At 37.0% G+C, this 18,353-nt stretch overlaps 1 long non-coding RNA gene across 1 annotated transcript in view; it reads right to left on the bottom strand.

The window, feature by feature from the left end:
- LOC134291749 (uncharacterized) overlaps positions 1-17,129 on the bottom strand; it is a 401,595-nt gene extending 384,466 nt beyond the window's left edge. The window contains exon 1 of the long non-coding RNA XR_009999268.1: positions 16,890-17,129. This is a non-coding gene — a long non-coding RNA (uncharacterized LOC134291749). The remainder of the gene's footprint in view (positions 1-16,889) is intronic.
- Positions 17,130-18,353: the final 1,224 nt, after the last annotated feature.

Here is an 18,353-nt window from a genome sequence, read left to right on the forward strand (position 1 = left end):
ATATTTTCAATCTTGCTATAGTGAATCCTTTCCACGGGTTTATTACTGATTAACGATCTCTACCCAAGTAACACAGAAAACATCTTCAAAAATGAAAAAAATAAAATATGTTGTATAAGTGTAATATAACTCAGTTCAGTTATATAAGTGTAATATAACTGAATAGGAATACATCTTGTGCTATAAAGAAGCTCTAATTATGTTTGTGGATGACTACCTGAAAACAAACATTATCAGATTTTCCAGGTTTAAAACTTGGGTAAATTTACAATTGTATAACATAAATAGAGCATCAAATACGTAATAACAAAAACAATATTTAAGATAACTGACTAAATAAAACCTCGTAGCCGCAGAACTTCATTTTTCTACGCTTGTGTTCACAAACAAATTTTTATTAATTTCCAGATATCATCAAAGATTGTGCTGTTCTTATAACAAAATTCGGCATCACAAAAAGGGTCCACACTTTTTACTTACCACGACTCCACTACTTGCATTTACTAGCAAGAAAGGATTCGCTAAATATCTAAATCCCATGCTAAATATTCCTTCTACCTCAGAACAGTGACACTAGTGATAACTACCGGTGGCCGATGACAAACGGAACCACCAGCGGGCTTAACTTCCAACGCAATCTGGTCTCAGCGATCCGATTTGTTGTCGTGTTATCCTTCTTGCCCAGCTGCTGACCAATTTGTTGCCCGTGGTGGCGTGAATCATGCAACGGTGAATTAGATATTTCCCACACAGACTGGTCACTTTGCACGGAGGTACATAAATTCCCGTGGAAAGAATTTTTTTTTATAAAACTGCGACGATCCGCTGGTCCATCTTCAAAAAAAACTGAAAGAAAAACAATGTTTTGCTCTTTTGACAGTTGAAGTCCAGCTGGGAAGTAAGTTATAATTAAGTTATTTTGAAGTTGTATTTGTGATTGTCGCATTACATTATCGTAGCTAATATGTGAACATGTTTAAAAGATGCTGCCAAGACGTATTGATAACACCATTAAAATACGTTCCACAGTTTATTATACAGTTGTTTTCACGATGTTGTTTTAGCGTAATTTTTGAGTAATATTTACTGATTTCCAAATCTGCTACAAAAATTATATATATAACAGTGACAGATGAATGTATGTATGCACAAATTATTATGTGAAATAAAAGGAATATTTTTTCTCTTGACCCTGCTTTTTTCTCTTGAAAACGCTCGCATCTTATAATAGCCATGTACAATAATTAATATGGGGCTCAACTTTAATCTTGATTAGACACATTCTACGGGCCCCGTATCATCAATACCAACTTTTCAAAGTTGAGTAATGACATATTTGACATTTTTATCACATTCTACATTACTTTTGTCATCCAAAAATGTATTCGACATGATATTAGTATGACAATAAATATAAATTGAACGACGATTAAGATTAACATTAAAATCGTGATTTTAAGTCTTTTAGGCACACTTTTCATCCAAACTATCGTATTTTAAACACCAACACACTGATTTTTCAAAAGTATTCCATCATTTGTCGATAAATGTATGTAGATTTTTTAGCAAAAAAAGATTTTCAATCGGAAGACTTTACAACTTTGAAATATGGCTGATCATAGCATGGGTTTTTATTGCGTTGTAACGTCACGAAAAATCAACATTTTTAAATTTTATTCAAATACGGAAAACGTTACATATATGAAATTTTGTATGCTCTTTGTACTCGAAAAGATCTTTCAAATGAGCTAAAAAAAAGAAAATCGGTTCACGGAAGCCTGAGTTTCACCTGGTTGAAGTTTGCGTTGTAACGTCACGAAAAAAAAGTTCTGTGGAAAAGACCAAATCTTTCTGGCTTGGACGGCTTCTGAATTGGACAAACGTAGTCCTATATTCAAAACAGTTTCGTTCTCGTTGTGTATGAGCTCTTTTTCGAGATATCGTTTATAAATTGCGTACCATTGCCGGCTAATAAACTACGTAGATTTTCGAAGAACGGGGGAGATGGTGTTTGGCCAAAATCTACGATGTAATTGCACTGTAATAATGTAAAAACTTTTAATCGTCATCTAATACCACTCAAACCGAAAATTTCTGTGATATGAGTGGCCAACAGGCGAAACACTGACTAAACTACAAAGTTATTGAGTTGGTCAAAGACTTACAGTTGATGGACAGTTTGATTTAAAGTTCCACCAACAGGCGGCGCTAGAGAACTTACAAATTTTAAATTTCATTAAGGATCCATTGTACATAAAAATACGATTTCTTCGGTAACGTTGTTTGGTAAGTAAAGGACTTGCAGTTGATTTACCAATAGATGTGAGATTTTGCCATTAGAAGACGTTAGTTTCCATTTTGCAAAAGCAGGCAAGGGGTTAGAATTTCTTGAAAAGTATTCTACAAGCTGGAACTTTATTCACTTTGGACATATTGTATTCAAATCAAATTGTAATCCAAGATCAATAGGATATATGTACCATTCCTTGGCCTAATTTGCAAGCCGCCTTGACAATTTTGACCATAACTCATGAATTAAAAGCATTAGAAATAATATGTTGACCCTATTATACACTCTAGGCACTGCATGTTTCACCAATAGGAAGTAAACTAACGTAAATATTCAAGAATTTACTTAATTAAGTTGAAAAGATTCGATGCGATGGTATGCAACGTTGGTCTATGGTACGAAAATTGGCCTATTAGTGGATACAACGTTGGCCTATTGCTTTCCATGCACTAGAACCACTTATTATATCATTTTTCCAATTATTTCTGCTGAAGAATTATCTCTGTTTGTTCACCAATCTTACTTTTAAATTACATTTTCGGAGCCAAATTCTCAAAAAACTATAAATAAATCACATAACTAAAGTTCTTTCTTAATTTAGTAACGAAAACAACGCAACCCTATATTTGTGTTATATTTTTAGAGTTACCGCACAAAAAATCTTTCTTCCTGTTCGTTCTTTGTGGTTCTTACGGAAGCAATGTTCTGACGTCACTTTTCGGTTTTGTTGACGTCACTTTATTGATTGGCCAAGATTTGGGTACATAGTGAAAAAAATGTCCTCAATATTCGGCCCACATTCAATTTGTAAAATAGTTATTATTCATTGAAAACAAATATACAAGGTCAAAATAGCGTCTTTGACCGCCGCATAAAATGTTCAGTTATTGAAAAGTCAATTCGAAATGTTCCAGAATCATGCCATTTATGATCATGTGTATAGACTACCCACTAAGCCGAAGAATCATGGCGGCTACAAAAGCTAAACAAAATGACATTTTCATTCAATTTGAATGCTAAATTGAAACGAAATGTTACAGTTGTTTGGCGCATAGCTTTTCCGATATCCAGTTATGCGTGTTTGTTTGAGTTTTTGGTTTACGTTGAGATAGGCCAAACGAGGGGACTATGCCAACGAAGCATCCCGATACCCTATATAATTCTTAACTCTCAAAATTTAATTTGATTTGATTCACTTATTCCTTTGATATAAGAGTTAATAGAACACAGTTAAAAATATGATTCTGCTTGAAGCGCTCCATCTTTGTGTAGAGCTAACCAACCAAGTCCAAAATTGTAGAAATTACAGATAACAAGATGAGGAACTATCAGTCAAAATTTGAAAATTTTTGATATATTTTATAAAAAGTTACGGCTTGTTGAATGTGTTTTGGGTAATTATTAAAAGTGGCATGCCTTTGAAAATTTGCAACTGCTACCACTGTGTGGCAGAAATTAATACCATGCGGCTATTAAACTAAAAGTCTAGTGATCTACCAAACAACTTTAATGAAGCAACCATCTTTCCAATTAATCACGATCCTAAGATAAGTAAAACTAATAATGTGTATGCCCTCTAGCGCCTCCTAATCATACGACCCATCAATTGAAAGTTCTTGACCAGCCAAACAATTTTGTCGAGGACACCAACTGTCTAAATAGTTAGGATCTTGAAATATATGGGATGGATATTACGTCAGTGTTACATCTATTTTTGATATAACATGAATCACCGACAAACAGACGTAACACCTACGAAATTGAAACTCATATATCTCGGGACTCTAATTACTTAAACTTTAGACTTTTAGAATGTTGATGTCTTTGGAAAAGTTGTTTATCTTGTCAAGAATTTTCAGTTTAAAGGCCGTTTGGTTCATGTTTCTAACTGACTAGTGGTAGTTGAAATTTTGAAAAATAATGCACTTTATATTTAGTCAAAAAATATTCAACATGTTGTAACTTCTTATAATGTGCCCAAAGATTTTGCCAAAAAATAGTTGCACAACTAATCAAAATTTGTTGAAAACTTTTTGGAAAATTCTACACTATTGTAAACTTTTAATAAGCGTCGCCCAGTGTGTCTGAATCTCACATCAAATAGTAAATCAGATGTAAGTTTTTGACTTATCAAACAACTTTGCCAAAGACACTAAGGGCCGATTTCTTCACTCGGGCTTAAATTTTAAACCAGGCTTAGCAAAATTTTAAGCCGGGCTTAACATTTTTTCGATTTCTTCACCTCGGCTTAACCACTAAACCCGGTTTAATAAAGCTACGGTTTACGTTAAGTGTGGCTTATCTTAAGCGGTGCTCTGAGGTGGCTTAGCAGCGCTAAGCCAGGCTTAAGCCGCAAATTGCAGAGTTTGGGTTTCTTCACCTGCTTCATGGTAAAATTTTTGAAACAGCAGACAATATTTAAAAAAAAAAACATTATATAGTATGTATACAATTGTAAAACGTTTGGATACGGATGGAGGCGATGATAAAGAAAATGATAATCTACAGCCGGTGCGTCGTCAATATAAAATATTCAACATCGGTTTTTGGGACAATCAAGTTTTTACATTAGATTGAAAGTCTTCAAAAAGGCACCGTGTTGATACTTTTGGAAATTTGTCATCCTGATTTAGAAGTCGAAAGTACATTTGCATTGAAGTTCTATTTATTTGAAGTCAAGTCCTTCCATAATTTCAGGTCACAATAAACATATTTTTGTCTCTTATGGTTCAAGACATACAGTCCGGATTCGTTGGTTGGGTCACGACTGCGCCCCGATTAGCGAATCGTGTTCGTTCGTTGGGGCAACTGAAAACTGATCAAAATGCTCTATACACACGCAAGTGACGAGAAATACGGCACGGAACACTCACATACTTGCGCAAACGTTCTGTATACAGGAGCTGTGATGCGACGGCGGTCAAACTTCAAACTCGTTTTGACATCTATTTTGACATTGACAGTGCTTTTTAGTTGGTTTTTGCCCCAACCAGTGAACATTCAACCATCGAGACAGCCCATCTAACGAGCTCTCAACGAACGAATCGTCACTGTATTATTTTTTTAACAAACAAAATTAGGATGACACTCAAAAAAAAAAAATCTTCTGATAACATTTTATACATTGATTTCTTAGAAAAACTTAGTTCAAAGCACGTTTAGCCCATCGAATATTCAACATTTTGACTTATAATTCTTAATATAAAAAGTATTATTCGTGGTGTACTTCTAAACATGACTTATTTTGAATACCTAATAGGGTGACGTTGGATATTATCGGCAGGTTTGTTCTCTTCGTCGTAGGGGGTGTTTGTCGGCCAAAATGCCTGAAACATGGGCATATCATTCAGCTCACTTTGGAAGGATTTGAGGCCAACTTTGAGTTCAACAAGTTTCAAAAAACCCCCCATGACGAAGAGAACAAAACTGCCGAAAATACGTAAGTTCGCATATCTAAAAATGACGCAAGTGGATTTTAAATATCTTTTTGTAAATCAGCAGTATGAAATTTGATTTATACTTGCCGGTTCACAACGGACTCCAGTTAGCCTAGTGGTTAAGGCTATGGATCGCCAATCCGGAGACGGCGGGGTCGATTCCCGTTCCAGTCGAGTAAATTTTCTCGACTTCCTGGGCATAGTGTATCATTGCACTTACCTCACAATATACAAATTCATGCAATGGCAGGCAAAGAAAACCCTTCAACTAATAACTGTGGAAGTGCTCAAGGAACACTAAGTTGAAGCTAGGCAGGCCAAGTCCCAGTGGGGACGTAGAGCCATAAAGAAGAAGAAAAGAAGAAGAGATCACAACGGACTAGTTTTTCGTACTATACCAAACAATTGCAATATGATTCATAATGCAACTGATTTCGGTTGTACATATTATGAATCGATTCATAATGATCATAATGCAATTGTTTGATCCACAACCATCATCGTATTAATGCATTTTTATATTAAAATCCTAAATCTTGTATGGGCCGTAACGCACGATCATATTTTCCTTTCCTTAAGAGCGTTACGTATTTTGTGAACGGCACATAAGCATTTTTAAAATAAAGTATTTAAAAACACCAACGAATGGAATAAAAGTGGAACAAACTGTTTCTATTGAGGGATTTCAGTTTCTAGATGAACTTGAACTTTGCTGTGGCTTTCATACACACTTCAAAATTTTAAACATATTCGAAAAATGGTCTGGACGCTGGAGTATCTCACGATCAACACATTTTCAAAAACTCACTATCGAAATGCAACTCTAACAGGGCGATAATGGAGATTATTTATTCGAAGGCGATTCTGGATATCAAAGCATAAAATCAACATTGCAACGGCTCTGATGCAATGTGGCACTGGTGGCACTCACATTTTGTACAATGAAAGGCAAATTTGAACACCAAATGTTGTAGAACGATCATATGGAGTAGGTACTAAATCGAAGATCTTCGATACTAGCGTTGGGTAAAATATCAACACTATAGATAGTTCATCGTTGTTAATTACCTTCTGCATCCGAAAAATTTACCGATTCCGCTTTTCCTACTAAAATTTCAGCGGATGTTTTGTTGTTGTTACTCCATACTGCATATAACGGGCATTTCAAAATATTGGCGGCTTAAAATGACGTTTCCATTGGAAAGTCACTGGAATGATATGGGAAATTTCGTTAAGCTTGGCTTAGCGTAAGCCATCGCCTTCATTTGCTAAGCCGGTGTGAAGAAATGCAAATATTTAAACCTGGCTTAAGAATTTGGCTTAACTTTAAGTGTGGTTTAAGATAAACCAGGCTTACGTCGTTAAGCCGGGTAGATGAAGAAATCGGCCCTAACTCTCTAAGTAAATATGTCACATATATAGGATGGATTTTTTTGTCAGAATTAGGTCTATTTGTCTCTGGATCACAGAAATTGATGCCCCTAAGTGGTATGCAGATCCTCAGGTATGTCTTTGGTTCAATAACTGCTCGCACATCTTAAAGCGTTTTTAATTGAATCAATGACAATGCATAAATTATTGAAAAAATGTTTAATTCGACGGCGTGATTAGTTTTATGCTGCAAAATCTAAATATCTGGCGGTGCGAAGTAATGAATATCAACGGTTTAGTCTTTGAAACAATATTAGATGAATATGGGTGGTACTAGGCCGAAGATGGGTACCATTAACCTTCATGAAGGAGTTTTCATACTGCTGATAGCAATAACTTGGCCCTCCGAGCCATTTATCACAAAACGGATTTTTAATAGAATAAAGTTGCTCTTGGAGCTGTAACCGTTCGGTTCCCAGTTTACACTTGCTGGCTCCACCGCAAGTCCCTTTTCCTTTCCCCTCCCGACTACAACCCTGAAAATAAACAAAATACACATGCAGAGGCAGTTGGCACTCACTGGTTAATGATTTGTCAGTGAGTGAGCCTGTTTCACTTTCCCGTGTTCCTGACATTGATGCCAGACAAAAGTCGTGCAGTTTGAGCGTGGGTAAAATATACCCACTAATACTTATTGAATTCTCACTGACAGATGACGCTAGTGACCAGCGGACATTAGGGTGTGGAAACATGAACATAAAATTAACATAGCTGTCAAAATAAAAATAAAATAATAATAGTAAGAATTAATTTCTATGAAGGGGAAGTTTTATAAAAGCCTCCTTGTTGGCAGAAGACGCTCTCTTTTTAATACCGATCCTCGAAAGGAATTGTAGTGCGCGCGCGAGTAGTGTAATAATTCGAGGTTAGAATAATTGTTAAAAAGAAACCTCTTAGTGGTGAAAATTTCTATAATTTTGTGTTGTCTTTTCTTAAATTTAGGATCAAAGTACAGAGTTGTTTGTCAGCATAAGTGTTAATAATTGCCATGCAGAAACAAAACAAACAATTGGTTAGTAATGTTAATAAGTGTTAGTACAAACATAAAAATTAATGTGTGTTAAAATTCATAGAACAAATAACAATAACGATCCACAACAACTGTTAAAATAGTCACTATGACTGGCTAAAATCAAGAAAAAGGTAATTATAATAAAGCTAAATAGTGAGGGTGTTTGAGGTTAGGTATGGTGCGTCACGGGTGCTAATTTCTGGTGATAAGGTCCACACCAGGGACCTTTTTCTTTTGTATTATTGTTCCAACAGTGACAGATGAACAACGGTTGACATTTCCGAAGATTGGGTAGTGGATGAGGTGGCTGTTCCGGATTTTCCGTTATAATCGTCTCCGGTTCGAACAACTTGTGAGAAGCGCACGCCGGAAGAACGCCATTGTGATCCACCCGCCTTGCTGAAGCACATCCGCCATCTTCCATGTTCCGTCACCGTGAACCAATCGTCATTGTTTCCCAAAGCTTCTATGGAAGTAGCCCAACCACCAACCAACTACCGTTTGGCGATCCGTCGGCACGTGGGAAGTCAAGTGTCACGAACTGCCCCACCCTAGTTCGGTACCGTCGACATCAAATCAGCCAAACCGCTACCAAGAACCGATTGTCCGATACTCCGTCGGCAATAGAGATGCCTCGCCTTCTGGCCAACTACCAAGAATTGGCCCACCCTAGTTCAGCAACCAACGGGAAGAACCAAGCAAACCCGCTACCACCACTACCAACCGTCGCCAGGATCCGGATCCAGACTTCAAGTACCAAGCATGCGAAAGATAAGTACCCTTAAGTGACGTCACCCTTGTAAATAAACCCTATGTTATTAGATAGCTTCAGTGGTAGCCCATTATTTAGAGAGAGCAGCCCTGAATTATAGACTTTCTCACCCCTTTTCTTTGTGCGTTGTTTCCGGGTTCCGATAGAGAACCGTTCAAGCCTCGCCTTTGGAGTGATTGGTTATTTCTTAGCGTTTGTCCCCTAAATGTTTAGTTTGGACACCCTTACTCCGACACTTGCCCCTCATGTGAGTCAGAGTTCCATTGCATACTGTTCCTGCAACGATTTAGATCTCATTCATGGCAGTGGATGTATGGGAAAGAAAAGTCATTCATCGACCCTGCAGATTCCCACCCCCGAGCTAGCGAGTTACAGAGCAGTAAAAATAAAGCAATAATATATTCACCAATTCAGACAATTTTGTCTGATTATTCTGATTCAAAAACGATGTGCATTTTCGTGACGTTACAACGCGAGCAGAACCCTGTTTGAAACTGAACGGGCGTTGTAACGTCACGAAATGTAAAAGTCGATTATTCAAAAACAAATCCGAAATTTAAATGTTTTATTCCATTGAATTGAAGAACAAACCAATAAATTTCAATGGTGGAAAAAAAAAATCAGAATATCATAAAAATCCGAGCAGATTTTTTAAGATGTGGATAGCGCGTTAGAGAGGGTCGGATTCCAGCGCGTTGTAACGTCACGCTACAAATACGCATTTTGAACACGTTTTTATAATGAAAACTAATTGTTCAATAGGTCAAATATATCAGAAATTTTACAAGGAATCCGAATATGAAAAAATATTTTGCGGTTTACGCTCGTTTTCATGAGTTATAGAGGAAAATCTGACTACGAATGCGTCAAAACGTTGTAACGTCACGGTAGAATGTGTCATTAAACAAAAAAGAAACTATTCCTAACATTTTTGAACGGCAGTGTTAGCATCAAGAAGAGTCTGCCATATTGTTTTTTTTTCCTGGGGATTAACAAAAATGTCATAAATTTGAAATCATGAAACATTATTTAGTTCAAGGGGATGGCGCTTAAAAAATAAGCGAGTAAAATCATGACGTTCACCATAAATTTTGAACAGCAGTGAGCATTATCATTAATAAGCGTAACCTATTGCATAACTTGTCGTCCGAATATTATCATATAGGGCCATGACCATTGGCTTTATCACAACCAAATTATTTTTAAGGATGGAGCGGGTATACAATATTACTGCTTTATCTTTTATACATTTTTATTTTCTTTCGACTTTTCGCCAGCTTGTTGACAGCAAACATTACGGTATCTTGTTAGTTTGTATCATAAATGATTTCTGCAAGTTATATAGTTGGCAAAATCACAGGTTTAACTTGTATGACTACAACATGTAACATAAATGTATTCTGTCAGCCAAATAACTTGAAAATAGCCATATTCTAACTTTGTCTGCGATTGCATAAAATAGGTATTTTGACCGGGCTTGGTGGTCTAGTGGCTACCGCTTCTGATTCATATGCAGAAGGTCATGGGTTCAATCCCTGGCCCGTCCCTTTCATCCTACTTTGTATCTTTCTATCCACTTCCTCTCTCTCTCTCTTCTTTATATATACAACTCATGTATATTCATATGTTCATAGCCATCGCTAGAACCAGAAACGAATTGGAAAAAAGTCGTTTGCCTCCCTTCCAATTTCCACTCACAGCACAGTGTATATAACGCCTATAAGTTATGCAACCAAAGCGTGCTGTGCCGCTTGACCTTATTCACCTCATTCACCACACAATCTATTACCTTACGAACACTATAAATAAATAACCCCATATCCATGGATCGCATCACCGACCCAACGGTGACTCCCAGATCTCCCATCCTTTCAGTCTAACAAATACCCCAGTCCGTGCTGGTTGTGGGGATGCAGAGGTGATCTCGGTCTTTAGTAGCAACAACCAGCACACTCTAACATTCCTTTCCCTTCCCAACTGACTATAAGGACGTGGCCGGCGCCGTTATTGATCAAAAAATGTATGAGCTGCTAGAATTGCACTTTGAGAATAAGTGGAGTGTCCCAGCCCTTATTCATTTGGATCTCAGTGCAATTGGTACCAGCTCAGATCAATCACGGAGTAGCAACCATTGACATGTATAGTCAGATTTGATTGATTGATTGATTGATTGATTGTTGATTGATTGCATAAAATAGGTATTTTGCTAGTTTATGTTATCACCAATTGACTTGGCAATAACTTATCAGGTTTAGATGACACATATTTTAAACATCATTTTAGTTATATTTGAGTACTGGGATACATCTCATCTAACTTCCAAGATGTTTTATAAGCCGCCATTTTTTGCGCTGTTTTGATATTATAGGTATTTAATATTAAGTCAAAAATACTACGAAAAAACATCAGATTATGTCTTAAACGTGAATATTTTACTGTTATACAACTAACTGTGTTACTTGGGTAGCCCGACTATTATATGTTAAATTACTATTATAATTAGGCCGGAACAAATCTCATTTTCTTCTTTTGTCACTTTGCTACGAGTCAACACGTCAAGGGGGGGGGGGGGTGATAAATAATAAACGTATTTCATGAAAAAAATACCCAAACAAGTAGGCAAAATCGTCAAACTCATTGAATTTGTTAAGAAATTTCTCGACGACTCTAAATTTCACTTAAATTTTTTTAAATTTCCTAAATAATTTATTTGTCCCCCCCCTCAATTCCGACAAAAATTTTCCGAGGGGGGGGGGGGTGACATTAGAGAAAATCGAAATTTGTGTCAGCCTTACTGACCAACATTATAAAAATCATAGATCATTATGAATGTCAAATGTCCATTGTCAAAAGGTCTTTATCGCAATCAATTTGCAAAATTATGATGACCTTTGCCATGTTCACTGTTCATTATTATGCCAAATGACCTCCTTCATAAAAACTGTCCAAAATTATGCCAAATGCCCGTTATGCTAAATGTCCATTATGTCAAATGTCCATTATGCCAAATGACCTTATGCCAAATGACCTTATGCCAAATGACTTTATGCCAAATGTCCCGCTTCCTATCTGAAGGATGTCCAGAAGCCATTTTTGGATCAATTGCGTTATTAAATTAAGAAAAATTCAATGATTTTTTATTTTTAAACGAAAGAGCACCTTTTTCTGAGCCACTAAATTAAATTAGAAAATTAGAAATTCTTAAATTAAGAAAAATTCAATGATTTTTTATTTTTAAACGAAAGAGCACCTTTTTCTGAGCCACTATGTTTTTTTTCAGATTTTTAGAACTTTATTTTGGTATCTAAAATCAATTTCAAAGAGATTTTTTGAAATCACCTTTTGACAGCTGGGCAACTGCTTGACAGCTCCGTTCAGTACAAAATGCGACGAGGGGTGATTCGACAAATCGCTCTCATACAAATTTCAAATTGATTTTTAAATAGGTTCCCGGGCACCAAAATTGATGAAAATTTCGGCTCAGTTTGGCATGCAGATTCAGAATATGGAATTATCTCAACACCGCTAAAGAAGCCAATTCCTGGAGCAATTCATGACAAAATATCTGGAGATATTCCATGAGAGATTCCCAGAGGAGTTCCTTGAGAAATTCCTGGATAAAATCCTGGGGGAATGCCTGGAGCAATTCCTAGAGGTATTTCTGTGGGAATTACTGGAAGAATCCCTGATGAAATTCCTGGAGGAATCTCTAGAGGAATTCTTGAAAGCACTACTGGATTAATTACTGAAGGAACCTCTAGAATTCTGGGAGCTTTTTATTTCTATTATTTTTCTTTTTCTGAAAAAAATATCACTTGAGAAATTCTAGAAGGAATTTCTAGAGGAATTTCTGGAAGGACTTTTGGAAAAATCCTCGAAGTAATTCCTGAAGGAATTCCTGGGACAATCTTTGGAGACATTTGTGGAGAAATCCCTGAAGGAATCCCCGAAGAAATTCCTTGAGAAATCTGTAGTGGAATTACTGGAAGAATGCCTGGAGAATGTCATGAAAAACTTTTCTTAGGGTATTCTTGGAGAATTTCCTGGAAGAATCCCTGAAGAAATACCTAGAGGGTTTCCTGGAAGAATCATTGAAGAAATATCTGGAGGATTTCCTGAATGAATCTCCGAAGGATTTCCTGGAGGAATCTTTGGAGAAATACTTAGAGAAATTCCTGAAGGAACCTCTGGATAAATCTTTAGAAGAATTCTTGAAAGAATTACTGGATGAATTTTTGTAGGAGTCTTAAGAGGCACTGTGGGAGAAATTTCTGAAAAAAATCCATTGAGAAATTCTTGGTGGAATTTCAAAAGGAATTTTTGGAGGAATCCCTGAAGAAATCCTCCAACGAATTCCTGAAAGAACACTTGGGGGAATCCTTAAAGAAATTCGTAGAGAAATTCCTGGAAAAATCCCTGAAGAAGTTCCTGGAGGAACCTGAAGGAATTCCTGCAGTAACTCCTGGTGGAAAATCTGGAATAATTCCTGGAATCCCTGAAAACAAATCCAGAAGGTATTGCTAGAGAGAATCCTGGAAGAGTTTTTGAAGGAACCCCCGAAGATCAATTCCTGGTGAATTTCCTGGAGGAATCCCTGATGAAATTCTTGGGGTACTTTGTGGAGGAATTTCCCAAGAAGACCCTGAAAAATTCCTAGATAAAATCCTGAAGGAATGCCTGGAGAAATCCCAGGAAGAAACTCCTGGAAGCATTCCTGGGGAATTCCCGGAGGAATTCCTGGAGGAGTCTCCGAAGCTATTCCTGGAGGAATATCTGCAGGAAACGCTGAAAGAATTCCTGTAGGAATCTCTGCAAGAATCCAAAGAGAAGTCCTTGGAAGAATGCTTAGATAAATACCTGGAAGAATGCGTTGGGGAATTATTTGAGGAATTCCTGAAGAATTTCCGGAGAAATCTTTGGAGGAATTCCTGTAGAAGTCTCTAGAAAAATGCTTAGAGGAATTCTTTGAAGAACTCCTGGAGAATCCCTGTAAGAATTCCTAGGGAATTTCCTGGTGTAAATTTTAAAGGAATCCCTGAAGCAATTCCTGGAGGAATCTCTGGAGGAATGCAAGAAAGAATTCCTGTAGGATTTCTTGGAGGTATCCCTAGAGGATATCCTACAGGAATGCCTGTAGGAATATCTGAAGAAATTTCTAGAGGAACTCCTGGAAAAATCTCTAGAGCAATTCATTGAAGAATTTCTGCAGGAATTTCTAGAGGAATCTCTGGAGGAATTTTTAGAGAAACTCCTGTTGGAACTCCCAGAGGAATCCCTGAAAGAATTCCTTGAGGAATTCCAGAAAATATTTCTGGAAGAATCTTTCAAAGAATTCGTAGAGGAATACCTGAAATAATTCCTGGAGGAATCGCAGATGAAATTCTTGGAGAAATCCTGAAGGAATCCTTAGACAAGGTGTCTACTACCTGGAAAACCTGAAATATCATGAAGAAATTCTGGTGAAATGTATATAACCATTGCTTGCAATTCTTTTTGTTTTTTTTTTTTTATTTTTTTATTTTTTTTTATTTATTTATTTATTTTTTTTTTTTTAAAGACACGGACACGTTTAATGCTTCCAGTGAGCTATTTGCTCTTTAAAGGAAGCACGACACTAGACAACGGACTAGCATGCAACGCCCAGTGGCACAGCCGAAAACTTTTCCTGACAGCTGCGGCGGAAATCGAACCCGCGCTCCTCAACACGATGTGACTAAAGGCTTGGCGAAAATTTCTAGAAGGAAATTCCAGATTCTTGAAAAAAAAAAATTCAGAATTTTCTAAAGCATTCGTTTAGGAAATCCTTTAGGGAATATCTTACTTTTTTCTAAAGGAGTGCAAAATCTGAAACAATCACTATCGGAACCTTGCAAGTTGCCCATGGAAGAAATCACGATGGATTTTTCTGGATTACTGGAGAAGTCACTTGATGAATTCCTGAAAGAATCCCTGGAGAGGTTCCTGAAGAAATACCTGAAGGAATTTGTGAAGGTGTGTTTGAAAGAATTCAGATAGAAATCCCAGGTACTTTGCTTTTAGCATGATGTATCTTGTTTGAGAAGCCAATCTATTTTTCAATGTTTACCAGAAACTTTCGGGAAATACCTGGAGCAAAATCAGTTCCTTAAACATGATTTGGGGAAATTTCAGATAGATATTACTAGACCAGGATGAATTTCTAGAAAAAAGTTCTAGACATTGGTGGACTAAACATGGACGGAACATTTTCTGATAAAAATTATGAACAGTAACGTTTCTAAAGTATCAAATGGAGACCCAGAAGTCCCGGAAAAATGCCTGATGGAATTCTTAACATATCTTTATCAAAATGTATGAACAAACTTTCTACAAACTTTCAAGAGTGAGGATTTTAGTTGAATTGACATTCCTTAAAAATGACTGGCGTAATTGCTTAAGTCATTTCTAATAGATTTTTTCGTTACAAATCATGAAATTTTTTAAGAAATTAATTTTTAACAAATCCCTTGAAAGGAATACATAGTTGATAAAACTTCTAGATAATAATGGCTGAACCCATGAGAAGCTCCGCAAAATGTTGGATTTTGTAGGAGTAGTTTTAAACAATAGTTTAGATGTTTTTTTTTTTCAATATTCAATATGAATTTATTTAATTTGTGATTCCTGGAGGAATTCCTTGAAGAATTCTAAAAAGTGTTCCTGAGAAGTCCTTGGAGGATTTTTTTTAAATAATCCCTGCCGTTGTTCCTGAAAGAATAACACAAAATAAATTCTCGGATGAATCCTTAGAGGGATTCTTGGAGGAAAACCTGGAAAAATTTCTGAAGAAACGCCATGAGGAGCTCCTTAGGAAATCCCAGGAAAGCTTTCTTATCAAACTCTTGGAAGGAAGAGTTTCTGTAGGAATACCTAAAAAAATCTAAAGGAATCCATGCCTGCAATAATTTCTGAAGGAGTTATTACAGGAATCTTTGAATGGACTCCCAAAAGAATGTTTTGTACATTTTTTTTAAAGAAATTTCTGGATTTATTTTTAGATAATCTCTAGTAAATTTTTCTGAAAGGGTTTCTGGAAGATTCTTCTTCTTCTTCTTCTTCTTCTTCTTCTTCTTCTTCTTTATGGCAGAGGCGCCTCGTCCACATGTTCGACCTGTTCTTGGAACGGGTATAGGCTGAGAATAAAACTCGTTAAATAATCTTTAAGTAGATATACCAAAAGAATAAACTATATTTAAAACTCTCACCGCACATACCCCATAACAACTTGCACACAAGGCGCAAACATCGTTCCCGGTTTATGAAGAACGAAAGACGACTCCAAGCCATCCACCGGCAGAAACCATATAACAAGAGCATGCGAGAGCCAGCCTTGCGCAGCTCTCTCTTGCTCGACTCTTCGAAACTACATGCCACCGGTTCCCCGATTCATGCGAACGATGGATGCTGTTCCCAAACCAACCGTTTCCTCACTTTTTTTGCCTCCGAATGGCAGTGTTCATTCGAATTCATTTCACTTTACTCTGTCGCTCATACGTTCCCTACTCGTCTAGAACCAGCAGCAGCGTTGTCAACGTCTCTTTTCATTTTTCACTTCCCGCCTGCTTCTCACGCGTACACGCACGCTAAGCGCAATCGACTAAAGTCTTTAAAATCATGTTGAAAATTTACAGTTTTAGAATGCTAAAAAATGTATGTTGTATCGTTGTTGGAAATTAAAGGATTATTTAACAATATCTAAAAAAAATGGAATAACGAACATTGATTGCACAGTATTTAATAGATACTTTGCCAGCTATGCTTACCGATCAGGTTCTCATATGTGTGTAAATGATTGTTAGCATGCTGCTCGGTATACTCTTCAGAGAAAAAAGCGATGGATACCAGAGGCACACAGCTAAACACAAAGAGCTTCTTCAGTGGAAAGTTTACATGTGTGTAGCAAAACCAGCAATGAATGAAAGCTTGGACTGTGGCTTCTCGGTTTGTCGTTCTACGTAGGCTGAGAACAACTTGCGCAGCTAGAGCACATTTTGGCACACCCAATGTCGTGCGCGCTTGTTATGCATTACATCCAGCGTGGATGAAGCTGGGGGTGCCGAATGTGCTCAAGCTCGTTGACAACGGTTTCCAAATTTTAACTTCGAGGCCATGATATGAGCTTAAAGAATTCATGGAGGTGGAAATTTCAAACATTTGCGGAAAAGAGAGCATGTTGGACATGATTGAAAAAAAAAAACAAGTACATATCGTCGGTGTGTGAAGAACGTTAGTAAATGACTTCCACCGAAAAAGGATTTTTCTTAAAGTCTATGTGAGATACCAAACATCGGAAGTCGCTCTAAGGCGCATCTGAATGCGAATCGCATCATTATTTGTGATGAAAATGCGGAAGATATTTTTCAGAAAATTGTTAACAAACAAGAAAATAAGAATCAGCTTTTGTTAAAATTCACAATACTAAAAAAACAGCAAGCATAGTATAAAATAACTCTAATGTGTTTTCATTTAGTAAAATAGTAATCTGTAGAACAGGTCAGTCTGCTAGTCACGAGACGCCTCTGCTTTATGGCTCGACGTTCGCATTTGGAACTAGGCCTGCCTCTCTTTAACTTAGCGTTTTTGGAGCACTTCCACAGTTATTAATTGAAGGGCTTTCTTTGCTTGCCATTGTATGAATTTGTACATTGTGTGGCATGATACTCTATGCCCAGGAAGTCGAGAAAATTTTCCCGACCGGAACGGGAATCGAACTCGCCGCCTCCGGATTGGCGATCCATAGCCTTAACCACTAGGTTATATGGAGACCACAGAAGATGTTCCAGATGGAATTATTGGAGCAAACGCTAGTAGAATTCTTGAAAGAATATGTGGAGAAATGCCTGGTGAAATTTGTGAAGGAACACTTGCAGGAATCCCTGGAGAAATTCTTGGAGGTATCCTCGATAAAAGCACTGGAAAAATTTACTGGCGGAACTTCTAAGGATATTCCAGGAGAAATTCCCGGAGGAATGCCTGGCAAAACACCTAGAGGAATACTTGAAAAAATCTCTGGAGCAATTAATGATGGAATCACTGAAGGAAGCTATGGAAAAATTCCTGAAGGAATTCGTCGATGTATCCTTGCAGAAGTATCTGTAAAAAATTCTGATGAAATCGTGGGCGAAATTCCTGAAGCATTTTTTGGAACAAACCCTGAAACAATCACTATCGGAACCTTGCAAGATGCCCATGGAAGAATTTACGAAGGATTTTCCTGGAGAAATCACTTGATGAATTCCTGAAAGAATCCCTGGAGAAGTTCCTGAAGAAATACCTGAAGGAATTTGTGAAGGTGTCCTTGAAAGAATTCAGAAAGAAATCGCAGGTACTTTGCTCTTAGCATGACGTATCTAGTTTGAGGAGCCAATCTATTTTTCAATGTTTACCAGAATC

Source organism: Aedes albopictus, chromosome 3 (assembly GCF_035046485.1).
Source record: "Aedes albopictus strain Foshan chromosome 3, AalbF5, whole genome shotgun sequence".
Taxonomy (NCBI): Eukaryota; Metazoa; Arthropoda; class Insecta; order Diptera; family Culicidae; genus Aedes; species Aedes albopictus.